The sequence below is a fragment of the Eumetopias jubatus genome, unplaced genomic scaffold, assembly GCF_037043125.1.
Source record: "Eumetopias jubatus isolate StellerSeaLion01/CBP00866 unplaced genomic scaffold, mEumJub1_p1.0 scaffold_13, whole genome shotgun sequence".
Taxonomy (NCBI): domain Eukaryota; kingdom Metazoa; phylum Chordata; class Mammalia; order Carnivora; family Otariidae; genus Eumetopias; species Eumetopias jubatus.
In genome coordinates, this window is record NW_028274819.1 from 72,915,294 (window position 1) to 72,921,525 (window position 6,232).

Consider the following 6,232-nt stretch of genomic DNA (forward strand, 5'->3'; position numbering starts at 1 on the left):
TTCCCACCAAGTGAACCAAAGACTTTATTTTTTAAAAGCAGATAACACCAAAGTACTACGTGGTATCCATATTCATTGCGAAAATAATTATTGAACTTTCAAAATCTCAAACGAACAAGCTGAATCAATGGTTATGACAAATATTTGTTCAAGGTCTAGGCTTGATTTCTACATAATATTATTCATGTGCATTCCTGTGTCTATTTATTATGAAAATGGGGACTATTGAAAGTTGAGCCTAGCTTTGTCTTGATTTCAAAGATGACACAGCAGCTAATTGAGAACTCTAGTTTGCTGACTGAATCCTAGAAATCATGTCTTCAGATGTTATACAAATTTTATTTCTAAAAAATAAAATCAGAATTTAGATTCGCCCTTTGAAACAGTCAGGTTCCCAAGCTTTCCAGCAGCATGGAACCAGGATGTGCTGAAACTGTGCTTTCCTTTGCCTTTCTAAACACACCACTGGGAACCCAAAAGGGTCCCACTAATAGAGGTTTTTAAGAACCACACTAAACCCAAGTAGAAGCAGTGGATAAAATTATCCATTCCTTTTTCTGTTAACAACAACAAAATGAGAGTGCACTGGCAAATGGGAAAATGTTAATAGTCATATGGTTAAGAAAAATGGTTCTATAAATCCCTCCTTTCAAGATTATGTTCAAAGGTGTTTATGACCAAAAGCAGTCATAAACATGGTAAATATAAATAGCTCCTCTTAAAGAAAAAAGCCCTTCATGGAATGTAGCTGAGGATCTGGTACAAAGAACTGAGGTAAGGCAGATCCATGATAAGACCCAGCCTTACATTTCTAGGATGCACTTATGGCCTCATGGATGTGTGTCACATGGGTATGAATAGCTCCTCCTTGTACTTAAAAAGGAATGAAGAAATTAAAGTGAATTTGTGTGCTAATGAAAAGCCTGCACTGAGAGCCAAGCCCTTAGTTTATAAGGCAAGATTTTTGTCATCAGAAGTGGGAATAGATGAACATGACAGCAGACACTGAAGGCTGGTCAGCCGTATTCAGACCAGCACAGTCACAAAAATAAAGAAATTGTGCCTTCTCAGTTTGAGGCTGCCCCCAGAAAGGGCTACAGAGGCAAGAAAGGAAGCTGGCCAATGTTAAATCACCAGAAGATATTTAGACAGGGCAATGGTCACTGTTAGATGGGGTGATTGAGGTCACAGTAGGCAGGAAACCCTTGAACCGGCACTCAAGGTGAATGTCTCTGCATGTCCTGTGCATGACTCCAAGCAGCAATCTCGGGGGGGTTGGAGGTGTGTTACTTTTGTGATATCTTCTCCCCAAGAGAAGACACAAAGGTGAAGCCCCTGGAGAGATGAGATCACCAAGGTGGAACCCCCACCAGGGGCAGGACTGGGTGAGAGTCAGAGAGCACTTTCTGCAACATGCTGTTCCTTCCAGGTCTGGCCAAGTCCTACAAATGCTTGTAGGTGCCTAGGAGAGCTTTGCAGTTGGGACAGCGGAGGTCCACGACCTGGAGGGTGTCCACACAGAAAGGGATGAAGCAGCAGGCTGCTAATGCACCCCAGCAGTCACAGGTTCCCACAGCAGGGCCCGGTGAGGGTGCCGGTGTTACAGGACAGCTTAGTCACAATCTTCTTGTTGCAGGAAGGACAACATATCTGGACTAGGCGGTGGAGTTGAGGAAGGAGACCAGCTGCTGCATGCAGACCATCTGCACAGCAATTGCACTGGCATTGGGGATGGACACTGGTTGGGTGTAGTACCGGAGGATTCATGCCCTTCCCACCTGCACACGTCACCAGCCCCTGACCAGCCACAGCACTGGTGCAGAAGGCATGGGGAAGTGACTGTTGACCGCCACTATCTCTTCATGGGATGGGGGTATGGTGGCCCCGAGGAAGGCCCAGCAGCCTCATGGTAGGCTCCTGGAGCTGACATTTTACCCCCCTGCCGCCAGTTAAGCCAATAAGCTGATTCTTAAATTCATATCAAATGCAAGGGACCTAGAGGGTATTATGCTAAGTGAAATACGTCACTGAGACATAGGAAGACAAATACCACATGATTTCACTCACAAGTGGAATCTAAAAACAATAATAACAACAACAGATGAATAAACAAACAGAAAGCAGAATCAGACTATAAGTACAGAGAGTCAACTGATGGTTGCCAGAAGGGTGGGGGGTCGGGGGGTTGGGTAAAATGGGTGAAGAGGAGAGGGAGATATAGATTTCCACTTCCAGAATGAATGAGTTAGGGAATAAAGGACACAGCATAAGGAATACAGTCAATGATATTGTAATAACAATGTATGGGGACAGATGGTAGTTACACTTGTGGTGAACATAGAACAATGTATAAACTTGTTAAATCACTATGTTGGACACCTGAAACTAATGTAACATTGTGTGTCAACTATACTTAAAAAAAAATTCAAAGGACCCAGATAGTCAAAGACATCTTGAAAAAAAGAACAACGTTGAAGATTTTAATTACCTGATTTCCAAGCATGCTAAAAAACCGGTATAGCAATCAATTCTGTGTAGTACTGGCGTAAGGATAGACATAAGTATTTTCTATCCCATTATTATCCATTATCCCTGTTATCACTGTTATCTCAGTGATATGTTCTATCTCACTGATATATCAAGATAGAAATATCAGTGGGACAGAAATGCAAGTCCAGAAATAACCCTTTACATTTATGGTCAATTGATTTTTGACAAAAGTACCAAGACAATTCAATGAGGAGAGAATGGTCTTTTCAACAAATGGCACTGGAACAATGGGATATCCATATGGGAAAAAATAATTGGACTCCCACCTATTACATAGACAAAATTTAACTTGAAATGGATCCAACATGATAAATGTATGAGCTAAAACTATAAAATTCTATGAAAAAATGTAGGCATAAATCTTTGTGACCTTGTGTTAGATAATCTTTTCTTACACATGATACCAAAAGGACAAGTAATAAAAGAAAAAGGGACCCCCTGGGTGGCTCAGTCTGTTAAGCATCTGACTCTTGACTTCAGCTCAGGTCATGATCTCAGGGTCATGATATCAAGCCCCGTGTTGGGCTCCATGCTCAGCATGGAGTCTGCTTGTCCCTCTCCCTCTGCTCCTCCCCTCACTCATGCTTTCTAACTCTCTTTCTCTCAAATGAAAAATAAATAAAATCTAAAAAGAAAAAATAAATTGGGCTTCAAAATGTACAACTTGCGCTGAAGCAATGCTTTCAAGAAAGTAAATATACAACCCACAAAATGGGAGAAAATATTTTCAAACTGCATATCTGATGAGGGATTTAGTAAAAAAAAAAAAAATGTAAAGAATGTTTACCACTCAATAATACGCACACAAATGACCCTCTTTTTAAGAAACAAGCAAAGAATATGAATATAAATTTCACTAGACGTATGTACAGGGAGCAAACAAACTCATGAAAACACCTTCAACATTATTAGTCATCAGGGAAAGGTAAATCAAAAACACAATGAGATACCACTTCATAACCACTAAGATGATTATAATAAAAAAGAGACAATAGAAAGTATTGGTGAGGATATGGAGATAATGTACCCCTCATACATTGGTGTTGGGAATATAATATTGTGCAATTGCTTTAGAAACCAATTTGGCATTTCTGCAAAATGTTAACAAGGAGTTACCATATGAGCCAGCAAATCCAGTTCTAAGTATATACCCAAGAGAAGTCAAAGCATGTGTCCACATAAAAATGTGTACATGAATATTTATAGCAGTGTGTTTAAAATAGCAAAAACATGGAAAGGGCCCAATTGTTCATCAGCTGATAAATGGATACAGAATATGTGGTATATCCACCCACACAAAGGCACACTATTCTGCAACAAATTGGAATGAAAGTACTGATAACATAACATGATGAGCCATGAAAACATTATGCTAAGTGAAAGAAACTAGCCAGAAAACACCATATATTATGTGATTTCATTTATGTGTAATGTCCAGAACAGGCAAATTCATAGAAACAGAAAGCAGATTGATGGTTTTCAGGGGATGGGTATAGGGTTTCTTTTAGGAGTGATGAAAATTAGGCAAATGTAAATTGTGGTAATGGTCTCATTATTTTGTGAATGTACTAACAACCACTATGTACATTTTAAATGGGTGAATATTATGGAATATGAATTATATCTCGATTAAGCTGTTTTTAAAAACAGAATAAGAAAGCTTTATTTGGACAGAATTTTATAAAAAGTTCACAAATTAAAGGCCATATTTGCCATCTAGAGAAATTCTGAAAATTTTCCTTTATAGAATCTCTCAATCTGTTAAAATAATTAGTCTTATACTCCATGCAGTCTGATGAATATTTCCATTTAATTTATTTGTTCTGCAGTCATTTTCCTACTTCTTTTTCTGATCAATTTATCTATTTTTCTTAGTATGTGCTGTATCTCTCAAATTGGCCTAATTTGCAAATTTCCCATACTATTTACACCATTCTGAGAGAGAGTCAAGCTGCTAATTAAATTGGATCTAATACAAGTCTCATGACACCCACCCAGAGAGCCCAACAAGGTGCATTTATATTTATCAATTCTTTTTGTTGTTGGTCTTTGATCAATTTGCTCTCTGGCATCTCTCTATGAACATGACTTTATTTTAGAGAATAGAAGGACATAAAATGTCTCTATTGATTAGTACATAAAAAGATAAATAGGCATCTTTTGAAACATTTTAAAATTAATTCCTGTGTTGTCTCCAGCCCGTTCAAATCACATTAGGTTTATTGCAGTTAGTGGATAATTTGGATTTTAATAACAATATTTTAGAACTATATGGTTAGATAAGGAACTTAAAGTTTTATCTATATGTGACATCCAGGCACCATTATTTCAAATTGGTTCTTGCTGAGGAATGACACTTATCCCAATCCTTCATTGCCCCCCCCACTTTTTTTCTCCAAGGGAGATAACTTGTTCATGCCTAGGAGAGAAGAGCATCAGGAAGAATTCCAGTCCCACTCTCCACCCCCATCTCTGACTCATCTCAAACTGATTAAATCAGTAGGTGGTGATACTAGGGGAAGGGTTTGATTAATTAACACGCTAAGCCCCAACATATGGTGCCATGAGATAGGAAATTTGGATAAATAGAAACTGGAACTAAATAGGAGTTACAATGAAATGTCAGTCTTATAACCTAAAGTGCAGGTTCCCTAATAAAGCGGCATTGGAGGACACCATAATTCCTACCTCACTGAAGAGAATCAAAGACAGTGCAACTGTGAAAGTGTGGCTTCCTCACGGATGTCTGTGTCTGGTGCAAGGTACATGGGGACTATGGATGGCCAACTATGATAAGAGGAATAGTGAGGATGAACTTAATCCACCTAATACAAATAGGTCCCAGACAGAAGGAGCAAGACCCAAAAGTCCAGGATATAGTTTACCTCTGCTCCAATTTCATCAATCAGAAATGTCATTCCTCTTTGGTAGAAAGGAGGAAATCAATAAGGGTAGAGAGACCGGAAGTGCCTTCCAACACCGTTTCTTTCTCAGGAGCTCCCTACCTCCATCTGCTTCTTTGGAAAAACGGTTAATCAAAAAGCCCTTCTCCTTTCCCAACAGCTGAACAGGCTATTGGACATGCACTGACAAACTATTTGGTCAATGGTATCTGCCTCATGTCAATGCCTTAAAAGTCTAAGCAGTTATAAGCCAGTAAAACTAAAGAATTTCTCTTCTCTCTTTCCCTCTCTCTCTTCATCACTGTCTCAATCTCTCTTATCCTTCAAAACCTTTTTTGTGATCCAGTAATTTTGAAGCCTATCCCTTTATCTGAAATCAAAATACTCTCTCTCTCTGCTCACTCTGTACTATGTGTCTCACTTTATTTTTAGTTTCTGTCTTTGTCACTGTCTCAGCTTCACACCTTTTATCCAAACCATGTACCCAGTGATCATTACCCTGACCTCTGGGACCTCTTCAACCCAAATCCATGTCCTGAGAGCCTGCTTATCCAGGGAGGAGATTGAGAAAATGTGTTTCATCCAGATTCAAATTCAAATTGATCTAATGTTTATTTAGCACCCACCATATCACAGACACCACATTATGCCTACCCTACTCTGTTCAACAGCCCTGTGAAGGGAGATTTTCATCTCAACAGCACAGATGATAATAAGTAATATTGAGTGTTTCTCATGTATTGGTCATATTCTAATTGTTTTACATGTTTGCATATTTA

General features: G+C 38.9%; 1 pseudogene; it reads right to left on the reverse strand.

Annotated features, from left to right (window-relative positions):
- Positions 1-1,442: 1,442 nt before the first annotated feature.
- LOC114200886 (lipopolysaccharide-induced tumor necrosis factor-alpha factor homolog pseudogene) lies at positions 1,443-1,930 on the reverse strand (annotated as a pseudogene).
- Positions 1,931-6,232: the final 4,302 nt, after the last annotated feature.